This window comes from Neovison vison, chromosome 7 (assembly GCF_020171115.1).
Source record: "Neovison vison isolate M4711 chromosome 7, ASM_NN_V1, whole genome shotgun sequence".
Taxonomy (NCBI): Eukaryota; Metazoa; Chordata; class Mammalia; order Carnivora; family Mustelidae; genus Neogale; species Neogale vison.
Window position 1 is genome coordinate 38,077,501 of NC_058097.1, and position 18,673 is coordinate 38,096,173.

An 18,673-nucleotide genomic window follows, 5' to 3' on the forward strand; every position below is an offset into this window, starting at 1 on the left:
GACTTGGGAGCCCCCCCGTTAGGGCTCCCATATTCAGAGGAGGGGCAGCGAGTGAGCAGAGAGAGTGAAGGCATCTGGGTTGTCTTTGTTTACCTTGTCCCCACCTGGTAAGGTGTCCTTACCTCCCCCTCCGTCCAGGCTGGTTGTGGGGAGCTCTGCCATTCAAGCGAGCACCCGTTTTCTTCTGCGGTGGCTGCTCTGTCAAAGGGTAAAGACGAGGTCCCCGTGTGTCGCTCCTCTTCCCTGCCCTCATCACCGTCAGGCTGATTGGCACCACATGGCATACCATCCAGGAGCACCAAGAAGCTTCCCCGCGGTTTGGACCCGGTGGTGGCTTCCCCAAGGGAATGCTTGGCATGTGTTTAATTATTCATCGGTGTTCTCGTCTGTATCTCCCTGCTCCTTGATTGTTTTGTCTTTCCCTAAAAGTATTTATTTGAAATTCTATGATCAAAGACTGAAAACAAAATAAAGCAGGATATTAAAATGACATTTTTTTTAGGAGGTTGGAATGTCAAGATCATTTTTATTAGAAAAGTTTAGAAGACGGAGCCACAAATTATTTACGTAAACTTCATATATCCAGCATAATACTCCCAGCCATGCTTCTGGTGAGCGATCTTGGCTGGAACACCTGGATTTAAAAATACGTTCTACTCAAGGCAGGACAAGTTCATTTTAATTAAAATTAACGGATTTTTCTTGATCATATTTTAGCACACACATACACACACACACACACACTCACACACATCTGTGTTCGGAATTGATAAAGAAAGAACTCTGGTTAAATAATCCACTTTTGTCTGACAACGGAATCCGTTATAGAGGTGCAAATATGCAGAAAGCTATTTGGAAATGCATCCTAGTAGTTGTCAGGTTTTATTATGCAGGAAGGTGTCATGTTTGTTACGAAGCTGAGTGCAGATGGCAGAGTGGAAGAAATGGATCACTAATTTTAACAATGATTAATGAACAGAGATAGAAAATGAATTACATTGGACTATCGGAGGCAAGAAATATTTTTGTGAAAATTTTGACTCATCTGCTGTGCTGTTCTCTGCAAATTATTTTCAGAAATTCTATATGTTGTCAACAGTTGACTGCATTTTCCATTACTGTCTATTTCTGTTCTTAAGTACTTTTGTGTTATTAGAGATACATAATTTCAAAATACCAATACATTCCTGATTACTTAGAGAAAATATATGTAACAGTGTGACTGTTCCATAGACGTCAGCCATAAAAGTCCTGTTTTATAATAATCTTTCATTCTTCTTCATTTTATCACTACATTAGGAATGTTTGATAAAAAGAAAGGGAGGGGGTGGGGACGCTTCTCGCACATGCAGAATAAAGAAAAAAAAATAGAAGCGGAGGTAGCAATAAAAATGTGGTCTGGTGGCTGATGGTGGTCTTCAGCTGCCATCCACTCTGCCCTGCGTGTCTCTCCTCCGCCTGGCAGGGTGGGAGCAGGGACCCACCCTCTCTCGGGCATCAGTCCTGCCCTCTGTGGGGATTGCCCCAGATAGACCGTGACACTCTTTCTGTCTGCATTCGGACACAGGAGAGAATCACCAGATCTTGAAGCTGTCCCAGAATTTTTTCCTCCAATAGACCCTTAACTCTAGTCCTATCTGCTCCAGTGGCCCTGGTACTGACAGCGAGTTTTTATGGGGCTTCCTGCATGAGTCTTGTTTTCTTCATCAGCCTCATCAGTAATCCTGTGTGTGTGTGTGTGTGTGTGTGTGTGTGTGTGAGAGAGAGAGAGAGAGAGAGAGACTGAGAGAGAGAGATCTACAACTGAATACAGTTTATTTGGTTACAATCTCCATTCTTCGTAGTAGGCACACTTATGTGATGTCTTATATGGAAAAATGGATGGTGATTTTTCCTTTCCCTCCTTCTTTTCTTCCTTCCTTCCCCCTCCCCCCTCCCTTTCTTCTTTCCTTCCTTCCTTCTTCCTTGTGTGTAGATATTAACCATCCCAGATATGTTGGCTTCAAGGTATCTCATTTTCCTGAGATTCTCTGCACTTGAGAAATGATCTACTAGGGTTTGGATCCTGTATTGCAATTGGTAGGCTCTTAACTTCGTTCATCAGAAGCCCCTTTAGTGGTGACACGATGAAATTTCATGGCTAGCGTTTCAGGATCCCTCCCACTTCAGGGCACCCAGGCACAGCTTGGCTACACATCTGCAGACCCCTGTACCTGTCCACCACTCAGCCTGCCATGAGTCAGTCCTTGGCTTGGAGGTTCATTTGTGTTAGACCCTTACAGTATAGACCCCGCACCGTTCTGGCAATTTCTCGGTCTTCCCACAAGAGGAATTCCCCTGAGACGAGAGGAGAGGGTGCTCGCTGACCCTCCCAGGAAGTGCTGGCCACAGAGGGGTCTGGCTTTCACACGCGGCTAAGCTGCCTCCTGAGAGCGCCTGGTGTCTGAACAAATGGACTTCCTTCTTCTGCAAACGAGCTTTCCAAGTTTCCAACTTGACTGTTTTATTTATGCTCTTGACCTGTGAAAACAAGCAGGCTGTTTAAAAAGCAAAAAGTACTTGCCATGATTAGAGTACTTAGAGTTGAAATAAATTGCCGAATGAAGAGGACATTCCTCGTCGCTCCAGGAGAAAATGTCGCGGAGGTTTTGCTTCCTGAGGATAGTCTGTGGTTCGGTGCATTAGGACACCCCCACCTCCCTGGCCCCAGAGGGGGGCCCCAAGAAAGCATTCTTGTGACTTCCCCGTTTTCCTGGGTTTAGGTGGCAGAAAAATCCTAGCGAACATTTAAAACATGTTTGCGGATGGTTCTGAGTAGTTTGCATATAATTATGGTCCTGATGGGAAAACACTTTGGAAAAACAACTAGTGAAACAATGCAAGTCTTGCTCAGGTTACGTAGCATATGCTAAACACTGAGGAAACACACACAGTCTTTAGTGAACAAGGTAGGGAATGCCCCAGGGAGCCAATTTAGACTGTGACTTAAGGCGAGCGTGGCTTTTCGTGTCTCTCTCTTTTGGCAAGTGTATCGAGTGGCGGCAGTCTCTGGAATTCTCCCGAAGCCGGTCCGCCTGCCCGGGGTGGCCACCTTGCACAGCCCTGTATGAGGCGGGGTGCCGGGAACAGGGGCACGTGGAGCCTCGTGACTCAGTGAGAGGCTCCGCATGTGCAGGGCCTGGTGGGGACAGTGGCCACTGGCGGGGTGCTCGGCTGGAGGCCACATTGGGGATAATTTAATGGGGTCAGACAAGGAGGAGGATAAGCCCAGGCAGAAAGGCAGAGGGAATCCTACAATTCATGGTCGGAGAGATCAGGAGGAATAAAAAATAAATTGTAGACCATCACGTAAGAGACGAGTTGACTCCTAAAGATAGAACTGTCTCTGGGATGCATAGCGGGGGCCGCTGTTGAAGCGGGAAGTCAGGTGGGGATGACCCTATAGGAATAATTCGAGGGTCCTTGGGGTGTGGACTTTTGGAGCTGAGCACCAGGAAACAGGTCGGCTTCACGTTCTTCCTTCAGGCAGGGACATCTGGTTCTTGAGCCCGTGCACGTTGATGTTTCTCAGTTGTACTCATGGGAAGTTGGTGGCCCGCCGCTCCTCGGGCAGACAAAGGTGCCACTGGCCCATATCCAGTGGCGTGGCCTTCACGTGGCTGTTGTGGAGGCAGCTGGCTCCGCCTGGCTCTGGAGGGGATGTCCAAGGTGATCCTGGTTCTAGTCAGTTCTGGCTAGTTCACAGACTGTTCTGTTTCTTTTTCCACAGTTGTTACCAGCTTTTTTGGTTTCCATTTGTAATTACCTTTGTATTGATCTGAGCGAACTAATCACATCAGACCCGAAGAGTCAAATGATCTGAAGATATCTATTTTAATGGAAGAATTCATCGATGCCAATAGATAGGTTCGCACACCCAATGCGCACGCTCCTTTGGCCACACTTGTTGGCATTTCCAGGGACTGCCTATTTGATCTGGGGACACCCAGGCGTGTAAGCACAAGACCCAACTGTTTACCGCTCTGCATGGACACGGGTCTCTCGATGGGGGCTCTGAGAGTGCCTTGTAAGCCTCCCAACCCCAGAAATATATATTTAAGTTACCCTGAGTTGAGTAATTATAACAAATTTGCCTATAGCATGAGCTGGAGAATATTCAAGATGTCTGTCATCCTTCTATTACCTCAGGTAAATAACTGATTGACCTTTTTGGGGCTCTGATACTTTACTAATCAGAACCTGAAATCTGTATAACAACACTTCATTTACTTGATAGACAAAAGAACAATTGCACTTGAAGTAATGTGATTTCTAAATAGACACTGCCTGTCAAAAATAAATGCATTAGAAGTAAAATGTAGCTCAAGGAGACAATTAGCAAACAGAGGTGACACCGTAAACAGGTGCACCCATTATTCCCAAAGCTTGTGGCAATATATTCGCGTCTTTTGGAGTGATGGAAGATCATGTGACGGTTTGGTGAATTATCTCTCGGTATCATCTGACTGATGCAGCCGCTGCTGTTGCAGCAGAACATTTAAAAATGCATCTCACAAATTACATGGTAGCTGGGAAAAATGCAGGTTTTTTTTTTTTTTTTTTTTAAGAACAATGCTTTTCTAAAGCAATGCGCTAGCATACGTAATTTTTCATTTGAAAGGATGGAGACCGTTTCATTATGCTGGGTATACAGTCGGTTAGGGTTGTGCAAATTCATTACAATGTTTGTTAATGTATAAAACATTTTCCATCCTGGTTTTAGTGACATTGGATTTTTTTTTTTTTTTTTATAATGTGCTGTTTCTGAAACATCTGCCATCCCTTGTTACCTGTGGGCAGAGGAGGGAGAATATACTCTTTCTAAGAATGTTTATAAGATCTTTACCAAAATGGAAAATCTTAGAAGATGAGAGGGAAAGGACTTTTTTTTTTTTTTTTTTTCCTTTTCTGTCAGTTGTTAGGTTTGAATTTTCTGGAGTAGGAACTTGACCATGAGACAAACGGGGGGTCATGCATTTGGCTGCTGAACAGGCCAGGCTTTCTGGGGACCTCTCTGTCTGGGGGCCTCTGTTTGTATGCTCTCCAGTGGGTTCTGCCTTCAGAATGTATTTTCCTGAAGATTTTCCCTATTATATTTCATTTGTCGTCTTTTCTTTTCTTTCTTTCTTTTCCTTCTTTCCTTCCTTCCTTCCTTCATTACTTCTTTCCTTCCTTGTTGTGGAGTAGGGGATGCTTGAGGGAGTCATGGTTCGCCCGTTACTGTTGCTTCTTGTTAAGAATCGCAGGAAGACAGTGTGAAATATTTTTACTTGACCTCTAAATCAGTCCACCCTTGACTCTTCCTGGCCTTCTCCAGAAGACCTGGAGAGCCAAACTTAATATGGATTTAGAGATGACTGTTCAGGGGGACAGCAGCATTTTGATGGCACCGTATGCCCAGAGAGAAAAATGTAGACACCACCACGATCCCTGGAACATTCCCAGCCCCCACATTCCTGCTGGGGAGGAGGCTCATGTCCACTTCGCACCCATGTCCCAGTACTCTCTGAGGCATTGGGGTTTCTCTGTTGGAGTCGGGAGAACCAAGGATGGGGCTTTGCGGGAATATCCAGCTGGAGGAGTGGAAATAGTTTGGGGAGGTCCTTTCCCTTGTCATGGAGGAGCTGTGCCCTGAGAAGCAGGTGCAGGCCTGCCGACCTGGACTGTGCTCTGGAGTCCCGTGGTAGGTCACTTTGTGAGATGAATCGGTAAGAACAACAAAGAACACGTGCACAGAAGGAAGGAAGGGGCTGAGTGGGGTCCCCAGCCATCGGGATCTCAGCCGAGTCCAAGCGCGCTTTTTGAAGAACAGCCCGCATAAACTCCCTGAGAGGTGTTGAGACATCGAGTCATTGGAGAAAGAGAGGCCGGAGGGCTTCCGCGGGAATCCTCGTCTCTAAACACTAGAAAGATTTCCTGATCTGCACTAGTGGAAATACTCTGGCTCAGGGAGAGAGGCTCACTAGGCTTCCAAGCTGCTCCTTCCCTGTTACCTGTGTTCTTTTTAAAGCAATAGGATTTTTTTTTTTAGAGTAGTTTTAGATATGTAGAAAAATTGAGTGTATCTCCCCACCTACATTTCCCCCTGTTATTAACGTTTATGTTAGCGCAGTACCTTAGTTCTAATTGATGGGCCTGCATTCCTACATTATTATTAACTAAAGTCCACTGTTTACATTGAAAGATCACTTTTGGTGTTGTATGTTCTATGGGTCTGGGCAAACGTACAATGGCATGTACCCACCGCTCTCGTTTTGTACCAAATAGTTTCACTGTCCTAAAAATCCCCCATACCCCCCTATTCATCCCTCCCTCCCCCTTGCCTCTTGGCAATCACAGATTTTTTTTTTTAACTGTCTCCTTTGTTTTGCCTCTTCTAGAATGTCACAGAGTTGGAACCGCACAGGATGTAGTCTTTTAAGATTGGCTTCTTTCACTTAGTAATATGTATTTATGGTTTTGTCATGTCGTTTCATGGCTCGATGGTTCATTTCTTTCTATTGTTGGGTACTATTTCGTTGTCCGGGGTGCTACAGTTTATCCATTCTGTTATGGAGAGAAGTCTTGGTTGCTTCCATGTTTTGGCAATCGTGAATAAAGCTGCTATAAACATCTGTGTGCAGGTTTTTGTGTGGATGTAAGTTTTCGCCTCTTCTGGGTAAATACCAAAGAGCACAATTGCTGGGTTGATGGGAAGAGTGTGTTTAGTTTTGTAAGGAACTGCCAAACCGTCTTCCGAGGTGGCTGGGCCATTTTGCATTCCCACCAGCCACGAACGAGAGTTCCTGTTGTTCCGCGTCTTTGCCAGCATTTGGGGTCTGTGTTTGGGATTTCAGTCATCTTAATAGGTGTGTCGCGGTGTCTCATTATTGCTTGCATTTGCATTCCCTTAAAGCCGCACGATGTCGAGCGCGAGCCTGTCCCGTGCTTACTTGCCATCTGTAGATCTCCCTTGATGAAGCATCTAGACTTTTGGCCCTTTTTAATGGGGCTGTTTGTTTCTTATTGTTGAGTTTTAAGAGTTCTTTCTATATTTTGGACACCGGTTCTTCATCAGATATGTTGTTAGCTAAGACTTTCTCCCACCATGTGCCTTATCCTTTCCTTCTCTTAATGCTCTCTCTTTGTAATATGTGTGGAACTCTCAGCCACCTCGGCCAGTGGCCTCTGTTCTCATATGGCCAAGTGGCACCTACTTATGTTTCAGATTTGAGGTTTTAGGACATGCGAAATCAGAGATGCACATGCAATGCATTCTCAGCTGTGTTTATAAAACTCACATATATATGCAAGCACACACACGTGCTCACACAGAAGAACAGAAGAAATGTGCCAAAATATCAATGCATTCACACCAGCTGATTAGAACTATGAATTGTTGTTATTTTCTTTGTAATATCTCGCATGTTCTAGATTTTCTAGAAGGGAGCATATTATTACTTGAAAAATCAGTTGTTGTACAGGTAAAAGTAAATGCATTGAAAAAAAGCACCACCTGTGGAGGAGATCCCATAGTGATTCAGTTGAAACTTGGACAACTTTCCCTTTGACTTCAGAGATGATCTCCAGAACCCATATGTCGCAATATTGATGAGAATACAGTTTCTCTAACAACCTGCTTCAGAAAACAAGTGACTTTCTTTTTTTTTTTTTTTAAGTTTATTTATTTATTTGACAGACAGAAATCACAAGCAGGCAGAGAGAGCGAGGAAGCAAGCTCCCTGCTGAGCAGAGAGCCCGATGTGGGGCTCAATCCCAGGACCCTGAATTCATGACCTGAGCTGAAGGCAAAGGCTTAACCCACTGAGCCACCCAGGCTCAAATGACTTTCTTACGGCTACATTTGGCTGTCAAAAAGGCCCGCTGTTTTGCTGAGCCCTCACTGGGTGCTATATGAGATAAACACAGTGGAAGCCACTAATGCAAACCGCACAGTTTTAAATTTCTAGTAGCCACATTAAAAAGGGTTAAAAGGGAGCAGGTAAAATTGATTCTAAGACTCTATTTTTAGTACATCCAGAATAGTATCATGTCAACAGGTTAAAAAGTATCAAAACTATAAATGAAACATTTTACATTCTTCCAGATATGATGTGTGTTTTAAGCCTGCAGATCATCTTAGTGTGCACTGGCACTTTGCAGGTGCTGAGTGCCTCTCAGATTGGACGGGGCAACTTTGTGTGGTGGCGGATAATCCAGCAGTTTGCCAGACGGTACCCAAACAGCAACAGTACCAGCAGTGAGTACAGATTAAAAAGAAAACAGGCGCGTTGTGCTTTCCAATTATTTTCCATTTCTTCTTCAAGATAAGCTACTTCGTAGACACTGTATGATTTGATGATGCTAAGAAGTTTTTTCTGTAGGAGGATAAATATTTTTAATTCGTGCATGGATACAGTATAGCCTGAAGCATTTGCAGTTTGGGGATTTTTTTTCTTTTTTTTTCCTTCTTTGCATTATTGCCTCTCTGGGGGCCAACGTGGTCTCAGATGTGCCAGCCTATGGAGTCTTAGGCTGATATGGGACCTGCATTGAGACAGGGTGAGACAGGGCCAGATTGGGCAAAGACATCGGGAGAGGCTGCCAGGCCTTGGCTCTCAGAGAAAATAGCCTCTGGGCAGGGCTGGGATACCCCTTCCGGACCTGTGCCCAGTGACACAGGTTTTGAGCCTTGTAGGAGACATGCGCATCTGGTCTGTGTTTCTTACCCTAAGAACACCGGCCTACAGGGTGGGTCAGAATTCCCCATTTCGGGATGAGCTGTGGGATCCCCTGTGCAGAGTCATGCTCCTGAGGACAGAGACAGGGGGGCTGTTGGGTGTCTCCGATCAGTGGCCCTGGGCAAGCACGGCTGCCCCAGAGACCAGGCTCTGCGAGGCTGTGTGGCGGGAGGTGTTGCTGGTGCTGGGAAACGCTGCATGCGTCACCGAATCAGGGATTCAGACCCTGGCTCCCCCACTTACCTGCTCTTTACCTTGGGCCAGTTCCTGCATAGCGGGTGCCTCAGTTTCCCATCCATAAATGACCGCGCTGGCAGCAGTGGGTTGTAGCAATGTGGGTCAGGATGTAGGGCTCTGGTCGGCACGCAGTGAGGGCTTGGTAGATGGGAGCCGACACTGTGCGCGCGCGCATAAACTCCGGCGGTTTCTTGAACTCCATGTCTTTAGTGGCTCGTGTCTTCCTGTCTCCATCCTGCACCCTCGCTCGGCCTGAGAGACCGGCAGGAATCGTTTCCCTCTGCCTTCACTTTCCCTCTCTTCTTTTCTCCTTCTCAGGGCTGTTTTGACTATGAATTAATTGTAGGTTGGGGGACTTGCAAGCAAAAATCAAAGCCAATAAACTTCAAAAGGACAGGGGGGGACCAGGGCCACCGGGGGAGTTCCAGGGCCCACTGTGTGTGTGTGGGGGGGGACTCTTGTGGCTTTGGAGGAGGGTGGGGGGTGCTTTCCATGTGTCTTCAAAGGGGACACCAAGTGTTTCACATTGTCGCTGAAAAACTCCGATGCAAAACTTGGGAAATCTGGGTGAGAGGCAACGGGTTCCAAAACAACTATTTCTCTCTTTGGCCAGCAAGCGTGAGCCCAGTGGAACGTAGAGTTAAACTTGGAATTTCTTGGCAAGGGTTAATAATCAATGTAGATCTCCTAACAAAGGAGATGCTGCCTTATTATACTGGGAAAGTTTTTTTTCTTAACTGTCAGTGAAGCAGTACTAATTATTACTCCAGTGTAAATGAGGTCATTTCCTATTAAGAGAACAAAATGCTTAGCCTCGCCTTGCCAATTCATACCAACTATTTTTCACACATACTCAGCTTTTTAGTTTTTTTTTTAATTTTGATAAAATCCATTCATTTGTATTAGAAAAGTGTAAACCATCGCAATAATAGTTGCCCATGATTACCCAGATGAGCTTTTGTAATGTGTGGGTTGTTTGAATACCATGTGTTAGCTATGGAACAATTAGGCAGCTGAATGGATCTTTAAAACAATCAGATACTTTTATCTCACTGAAAAAATACATTCCTTGGATGTGTACTGTTAAACCGTAAATTCCGGGCAACATTAAACTCACGTCACAAGAAGAACTTTCGGATATATGTTGATCAAGGACAAAAAGACATCCAAATATCGTGTCTTCGTGTTTTCATTTTTTTTTATGCAAGCAAAAAGATTTAAGGAATATTGTAGCAAACAAAGGGTAATTGTTTTAGCCCAGATGTTGCTTTTGCACAACAAGCAGGTTACAATGTTCCCACAGAGCTGATGAGCCCAATCAGGGAAATGATTAAAAATTGATTTTGTCCCTGTAATTACAGTATGTAAACTACTTAGCTTGGATTGCAAAGGAAGTGATTTTCTAATTACGTATATACTCTGGTGTCTAATGATTGGTTTTTTGAAGTAATGAAGAGAGAGCACTAACGACTCCTTGGTGTTCTGTTGTTTAAGAAAGACCATCTTTAGAGTAAGCAGCAACAGACAAAGAGTTTAAATTGAATTTTCAACACTGTTAATGTGCACATGGATTTGTTTATTAAAGAGACAGGGAAGTAATTTGATTGGCTCTGAGCATCTTGGCTTTTTTTCATGCTAAAGCATGTAAAAATACATGCACCGGGGCACAGGCTGACGGGAAGAAGCCTCCCCGCTCTGCTTTCATCATCCAGCGCCTGGGCTGATACCGCGGGGTCTCAGGTTCCTGTGAGCATCTGATATCTGTGAATCCTGAAAGCGTTTAGATCGAACAGGTATCAGATAGCTCCTGCATCAAAGTTACCTTTGTTTTAAAATGAAAGAAGAGGCTTCTCTTGGATGCATGTCTGGGCAGCCCAACGCACTTTGTGTTAGAATATTTGTAGCATCCCATGTGACAGATAGCCTGCATCCTATGGACGAAGGGCTCTGCGATGGGGTGATAGCTGTCACCCCCCCCCCATTTGTGTATGCCACACGCGCAGCACACACGCCCACCCCAGGGCTAGCCCTGTGTCTGCAGGTCTGGCTGTAGTGGGTCAGTGCTGGGAGCGGGAGGGCGTGCTAATGGGGATGGAGGAGAGAACTCACAGAATCCCGAGTGCTCCTTCTCTGTTTCGAGACACTTTGCGGCTGATGAGTCACAGCCCCTCAAGCCCTTCTTCTGGCAGATGTTAGAAGGGGAGACCGTTCCTCAGCAGGCACGACCTGCCCTCCAGGAAGGGGACAGTGGCTGCAAGGTGACCCTGAGAGTTTGGTGAGGCCAAGGGATCAGGAGACGCATGCCTTTGGGAAGACTTGTTTGATACTCACAGTTCCTAAGAGAAGGGGGTGCCCCAGGCCATGAGGGACTGCTCAGGGAAGCAGCAGGACCCGTCTGGAGCCAGGGAGCCAGGGGAAAATGTGAACATGATCCATTATGGTGCTGAAGGAAGGGCTTGGCAGGGAGGGTGGCCAGAGGTGGGACTGGCTCGTTTGGATCATTTCAGTAGGCTCTAGGGTAGAGGGACTCTTTCTGGTTGTCTGATATCTGACCCCAGGGTGATTAGGGCAGGGGACAGTCACCCAGTGTGGGAGTGCCTGGTAAAGGAGGGGGAGGTTGAGGTGTGGGCTGTGGTCGGTGGGTTTGCCTGTGAGAGATGTGCTCCCAGAAGGGTCATTTGCTCTCTTTAGGGATTGGCTAATCCTGGGAGGGGCAGTCCCTGCAGGGCCAGTAAGGTCCCAGATGTCAAGGCATCAGAAACACATGCTTACTGCACAGGAGCCCTTGGCGAGGGCTGGTTTGGGAGTGGGTGACCGTGTCATCAGAGTCCCTGGCCGTGATGAACATAGGATGCTGCCAGGTCCCTCTTCTTCCTGGTGTCTACTCAGCAAGTCTCTTTGGCTCTCTATGAAATGCTCCTGAATCTACTTGCTTCCCGCCATCATCCTGGCTCCCACCCCACATCAAGCCAGCACCATCTCTCACCTGGACAACCGTGGCAGCCTCCTCACTGGTCTGATAGGGAGCTTCACTGCCAGCCCTTCTGGTCTGTTTCCCCACAGCAGCCAGCGTGGTTTATATTATAATGTAAATCACATGTTATTCCTTTGCTCAAAACCTGTCAATGGCTCAGAATAAAACCCAAAATTCATACCATGTCTGAGAAGAAATGCCAGTCCTCTCCCATTTCCTTCCTACCATCCATGTTGTCCTGGGTGCATGGAACATCTTGCTGCTCCTGGAATGCACTATCTCCTTCCTACCCCAGGGCCTTTGCACCAACTGTTTGTTTTGCTTATAGAGTTCTTCCCCAGATTTTCACTGTGCTCATTCTCTCAATTTATCCAGGATTTTTTGCTTGTTTGTTTGTTTTTTTGTTGGTTGTCACTGGTGTCTCTGGTCATCTTATCACAAACCATCTCTGTCCACGTCTATCATTTTCCCTGGCTTTATTTTCTTCTTCGAGCCTATTATTCACTAACATAATATTTTGCTTTTATTCATCTTTCATTGGAAGCTGCTCACTAAAATAGAAGTTCCCCACAGACAGGAGTCTGGCACCCAGGAGGCACTTGGCAGGTGACGGCTAAATGAGTCCCTGAGCCTCTTCCCCAGGGAGCACTTCTCACCTGGACTCCTTTCCTGTTGGGAACAACAGCTCTGTTACTTGGGGCCAATGTCCTCCCTTAGAGTTCTGAGAGGAGGAGAGAGAGAATCACTCAGTGCTCGGGAATGGAACGTGCAAGTCCATTTTGGCTGGTGGCGGGGTCCCTGTCCCCCTAGTGGGCCTGGAGGGTGTTGAGCATGGGGCTTTAGGAGAGGCACTGGAACTGGGCAGGGAAGTTGTGGCCCCACGGTAGTGCAGGCTGGGGAACAGGCTGGAGCCCCTCTTCTGGGCTTCCCTCCAGGACAGCAGGACTGTGAGGCACTGTTCTGGAAGGGCTGAGGTGTTATCTCCAGAGAGCTCCACTTACATGTCCCGCTGGCCACACCCTTCTCCCACGGAGCGCTGAGGGAGTCCAGCTGGCTTTCTCGCCGCTGCAGAATCCTTTCCTGATGCTTTCCTGGAAGGAAAGCAGTTTATCTGGCTCCCATCTGCCCCAGACTTCCCAGAGCCCTCAGCGGACTGCAGGACTCCTGCCACAGGGCCTCCGAGTGAGCCCTGGGAGGGCCGGTCCTCGGTCTGTCCCAGAAGGTTCTGTGCTCCAGGGGCCACACTGTAACAGAGCACCAACCTGGGGAGGGGAATTGAACCAGCTTTCCCTTCTTTTCTTCCATCCTCCCTTGCTGGCCCTTCGTTCCATAGGAGCCGGAACCTTCCCTTCTCTCTCTCCCTCCCTCCACCCGCCCCAGCTGAGCTCCAGCCCTCTGCCAGAGATGAGGGACTAGGAGGTGAATGGACACAGCCTTTCCCCCGTGAGCTGGCAAGAGACACAGGGACCACCCTCAGCATGGCATCTGGTGCTTGGCAGGACCTTGGCAAATGGTAACTTGTTGCCAGGATGGCCTTCCAGCCGCCATGGTGTTGAGTGAGAGACAGGTGTGTGATGACCATGGGAAGGCAACATGTTGGTCTAGAGGAAGGGTCTTTGCGTCAAACTTGGGGCTTATTTCCAAGGGCCCCGGTCGTGGCAGGGTTGCTACATCTCTGCTCCTGTCTTGACTTGCCAGGCGCCCTCCCTTTCAGCACCCATGGGCCCAAGTCTGGGAGACTGGGCTTCTACCCCGTGAAGGTTATCAGAGCTTCTGTGTCTCTCCTGGGAGGACTTGGGAAGAAGGAGAGGGCCCCCATCCCTTGGTGAGGAGTCCATGCGGCTCTCTCCTTCTAGCCTTGGCCCAGCAAACAGGCTGGGCCCTTGAGTAGGCACTGCTTGGCCTGTAGAACTCGTAGGGATGGGGCCGCAGTGCCAGCCCACCACGGGCCAGGCCAGAGCTGCCTGCCACCTCCCACTTTCTTCTGTTGTCTGTGCCCCCCCCATCTTCCTGTCCTCCCCACTTCTCTTTAAAGTCTTCCTATCAGAGCTTTCCACCCCCTCCCTTCCCTTGGGTTGCTCGAAGGGGCCTTGGAAGTGCCCCAGGTTCTAACAGACCCAGCCCGCCCAACACCCTATCCTCCCTCCCCCTTTTCAAAATTGCTGCCCCCACCCGCCCCTGCATTTTTCCTAGAACCCGCATTCCTCACATGTCAGGGTCTCTGAACCTTTACCTGTCTCCGCCTCCACCTCTGTGCCCACCGAGGCCCTGCTCACTGAACGAGCTCCCTTTCGGGTGCCGCCGGCCAAGGGTGGCCCCAGGTGTTTGACAGGACAGGCAGGGGTTATCCATGTACAGCAGGGGGGATTTCAGGCCCCGAAACCTGTCCGTGGAGGTGATTCTTTTGGTGACATGGCTGCCCCCCACCTTGGCCTTGGGTCGTGCCGTGATTTTGCTGCCTTTGTGACCTGCCCCTTCCCGCCTTTCCTCGGATCTGGTGGTAGCTACACCCCACTGGGCTTGTGGGCACTGTCTCCTGGGTGGCCCACTCCACCAGTCCCTCAGCGGGGGTCCACGTGGGAGGCAGGGGCGAGGGGAGGCCTCCTGTCAGGGACCTGTTTCTGGTTATGTCACCGCGTTTTCTCTAAATGGAAGTTCCTACTTGCACCAAGACTGCTCTTTCTTTCACTGAGTGAGACAGACTTACTGGGCTGGGGTTTTCCTTCCTCCCCACCCCACATCGAGAGCATCAGTGCTCTGGTGTGCTCCCCTTTGCCCACCTGCGGTGGCCATAATGACATGGGACAGTGGGAGTCACCTCTAGGTGGTTCAGAAAGGTCCCAGGGGCCCTAAGTCAATTTTCTTTTCCTGAGATTCCAGTATGGCCTCTGAGCAAGGGCTCTGCCGCTATCTCAGCAGGAAGCTTGTGGGGCTCACCTGGCCTGGCCGAGGCAGGCCAGCCACCTTTGGACACCTCCCCCAACCCGCCCATCACTCGGGAGAGCCCTCCCAAGGGCTCAGCTCCCCGTGCAGCCGCGGAGCTTGCGTGGGGGGCCATGACTGTTTCAGGGCATAGGAGCTCCCATCACGGCCCCAAAGGCAGATGGCCGGCATGTGATCAATGGTGGGAAGCCTGGGGTCAAGTGGATGTGGAACACCCCAGGTGAAATCTCCCGTGTTCTTCCCATCCCTGGCATCCAGAAAACTTCTTATGTGAACAGCCCCTGGAGAATGGTCCTAGAATTTTGCAAACCATAAGGCTGAGTCTCCCCCCCCGCCCCGCCTCTCAAAATCCCCTCCCTAAAAATTGTCTTGTGAGCAAAGCAAGTAAGTCTTCACAGAGCCATTCGGGTGCCGGGACCCTCTGTGCCCATCCCTGGGACAGACCAGAGAAAGCACAGCGTCAAGCATTTGTTTCTCTCTCTCTCTCTCGATTTTAACTTTGAATGATACAGAAAAAAAAAAAACAAATTGCAGAAGCTAATCTGTCTGAGGAGAGGCAAGGAGGGGGCGAGAGAGACTTGTGATTTCTTACCTTGTTACAGATGGTTGAGGTGTCTGTCAACTTCCGCTTTGTGTCTTGAGGTAGGCAGGTAGGAGTTAGTTTGCAGACAGCAGTGTCCCTGTGACACTTTGAGGACACGCTTTCCACACTCAGTCAGCCAACACCTTTTTGGTTGCCAGCAATCCGTGTTGGAGTTGGACGGACTGTGGGATGCCCGTGGCTTCATGGGCAGATTTCGTCATCGTGGGCTAGGGCTGCCACCACGGGTTCCCCGAGTGGGTCTTCTGGTTTCCCATTCATAGACACGCCCCTGAGTCCCTACTGGAATTCCGCTTCTGTGATGCCCGAATGTACAACTTTGGCGTCAGCCAAATGTAACTTCTCAAGAGGGAACTTTTGCTCATCCTGTAAAATCCTTCTGTGATTGGATTCCGAATTGCACTGGAACGGGAGAGGTTGGACCCAGGGAGCGGACTGGAGATTGCAGGCTGAGGCTTGGCTTGGCCCCTGTGGGCAGGCATCTTGGCGTCTCCCCCCCAGGCCCCCCATCCTGTCCAAGCGTGTCATAGTACAGGAGAAAGTCAAACGCCTGACTGGTCCTTTTCTGGATCTTGGTACGGGAGTGGGGACAGATGCCACACGATGCCCCAGAGCCTGGGTCAGTTTCTGGTTCTGGTTCGGATGCGCTGAATGCCGCCTTGGGCATGGAGTACCTGTTCGGAACACAGGATCACCTGTGGTCCATTGAAATTTGGGTGGAATTGTGGTCTCCTGAAGGGAGCTCCTTAAATCAGAGAGAAAAAGAACCACTCAATTCCTAATCTTTAGAATTTAAAAGGGAGAGAGAGAGAGAGAGAGGAGAGAGCGAGCCAGCCTTTATTTGCTTATTTGCTTGCTTCTTCTGTCCCATCTGGACAAGAAATGGTTAGATGCCCCGCCCCCTTCTCTTTTTGCAGGTGGCAATTTCCCATTAAAAGGAGCTGAGCAAATTGGGTTTATTGCGGCAAGGGTCACATAGTTCCCATTTTTAAATTGCTCAATGAATTGGGGCAGTGGGGCTATTAAATATTGTTAGACTCTCAACTAGCCCGGCAAATGGTTACCTTGGACGAATGCTGTTTACCTGTCTTGTTGACGTCGATATGTCCGACACGGAGACTTGCTAACACGTCCTATTTTTGCAGTTCCGGCCCACCACGGCTTTAAGAATACCCTTCAGCCAGGAGGGAGCTCCGTTGCTTTAAGACTTGCCTGGTAAGGAACATCGTTCTGTAGTTCGTTGACGTGGTGTCTGTCTGTGAGTGTGTGGGCTGTCCAGGCTGCCCTCGCTGGGCTGGAGCCCCCTGCGCTGGGTGAGAGTTCTCCCAGATGCTCCCTTCTCCCCCAGCCTGGACTGAGATGGGTTGTGGAGAAGCTTCTGGATGCAAGGGTCCCTGGGATGGAGTGCAGCTCCCAGGGCTTCTAGGTGGGATGAATGTATGGTGTCAAGACATGTTCTGGAAGTCTCAGCACGGGGTCCCAGAAGGGGCAAAGCCCCCTAAGGGTGACTTCTTTCTCTCTGTGTGACATCCCTAAGAGTCGCTGTCCACCAGCTGGCAGGTGGAACGGGAGCTGTGGCACCACCTGTGGCCCATCGCCCCATCACCCACGGGGCGGCTCCGTGGCCTGGCCCCGTCTCAGAGGAAACTTGTCCCAGAGCAGTTCATGTTTGTCATCTCAGACTCAAGATCTTGGACTCAGTGATGGAGGGTTTTCCTGGCCTCAAAGCTGCTAAAAACTTACAGCACAAACGAAGGGGCAGGTGCCTGTGTCTGATGCCCGCAGCCTCCTCGTCCGAGCTCCCCGAGATCTATCTCGGTAAACTCATCCTCAGATCTCATTAGCCAAGCCCACCTCCCCCTGACCATGGGCCTCAGAGGTCACTACACAACCTCGGAAATTGATAGCGGAATTATGCACTCAGAAATTAATTTTACGTTGTACTGAATATATCTTTTTTTTTTATATTATTGTGACTTTATCTTGTTGAGAAAGTGCTTACTTCTGATTTTGTGGATATTACTGACCATGGATTACTTTTATTTTGGTTTTTACACAACAGTTATATTAGAAATTTGCTGTTTTATTCTTACCTTCTTAGTAAAAATCCTTTTATCACACAATGGGTAATTTATATCCATTACCAGGCCTTTCAATCCTTTTCAGTGGGGCTGTCAGCGCCGTTGGCACAGTAATGATTAATGTGATCTAATAATAGCGTGCCATTATATTACCTTAGTAAAACATGTACCAACATCCTATTCGGATCTACCAAATTCATAGCTTCCTATAATATTTTTGTTGAAAGACAGGATTACTATTTTTCAAAGCTGATTTTTTTCCCCTTTAACATATTTAATGAAATTCACAATTCTCTGCCTTGGTAATCCGGGCATGTGATTGGGTTCGGTGGGTGAATGTGACATCTGTAAGTCGTGTTGTGATTTGTCAGGGAGAGGTAGGACAGTCTCAGAGACCTGCCACCGGCCGATCCTGGGTTGTTTTGCCTTGAAGGAAAGAAATTGCTGGGTTTCCAGTCTCTTCTGACACGTAACAAGGAAGGTGTGTTTTAGATCAAAAGGCAAAAAGTAATTTGACTCGAAGAGTCCTTTCTTCCTCTCCTGTTTTCTCTTCTCTCCTGTCGCCTGCTTTGGTCTGCTGGTGAATAAGAGGGTAACAGAGCCCGTGGAAGCAGCTTCAAGCTGTTTTTTTTCTGGGGTTGCCTCCAGCCTCCATCTCCAGCTCAGCCTCTCTGGATCTGAGGCCGGGTTGTTTGGCCTCGGCACTGACATTGCGCTGGGTAACTCTTCGCTACAGGGGTCCTCCTGTGCACGGTCAGACGTTCAGCAGTGTCCTTGGCCTTCTTCCACTCAGATGCCAACTGTATACCCAGCTCCCCGAAGCTGGGACCACCAAAAATATCTCCTGAAATTACCAGCTGTCCCCTGGGGGCCACAACCATCCACAGGTCCGATGTGGTAGGAACACAAGAAGATGGGTTTTGGGGGTGAGGGGATCTCGCTCCACCTGGAGCTCCCATAGAGCTTTGGGGTCCTTCTTTGGGACATCTTTGGTTTTGGCAGGGAAGATGTGGGGATGAGGGTTACACACTGCATCCTTTTCCTGGCAGAAACCCAGGCTTCTTCCTTCTTTCTCCTC

At 48.5% G+C, this 18,673-nt stretch overlaps 1 protein-coding gene across 2 annotated transcripts in view; it reads left to right on the top strand.

The window, feature by feature from the left end:
- ZNF536 (zinc finger protein 536) overlaps positions 1-18,673 on the top strand; it is a 422,886-nt gene that overhangs the window by 35,810 nt on the left and 368,403 nt on the right. For both annotated transcript variants that reach the window (XM_044256239.1, XM_044256240.1), the window contains exon 2: positions 16,660-16,729. The gene's annotated coding sequence lies outside the window, so the exon portion shown is untranslated. The remainder of the gene's footprint in view (positions 1-16,659; positions 16,730-18,673) is intronic.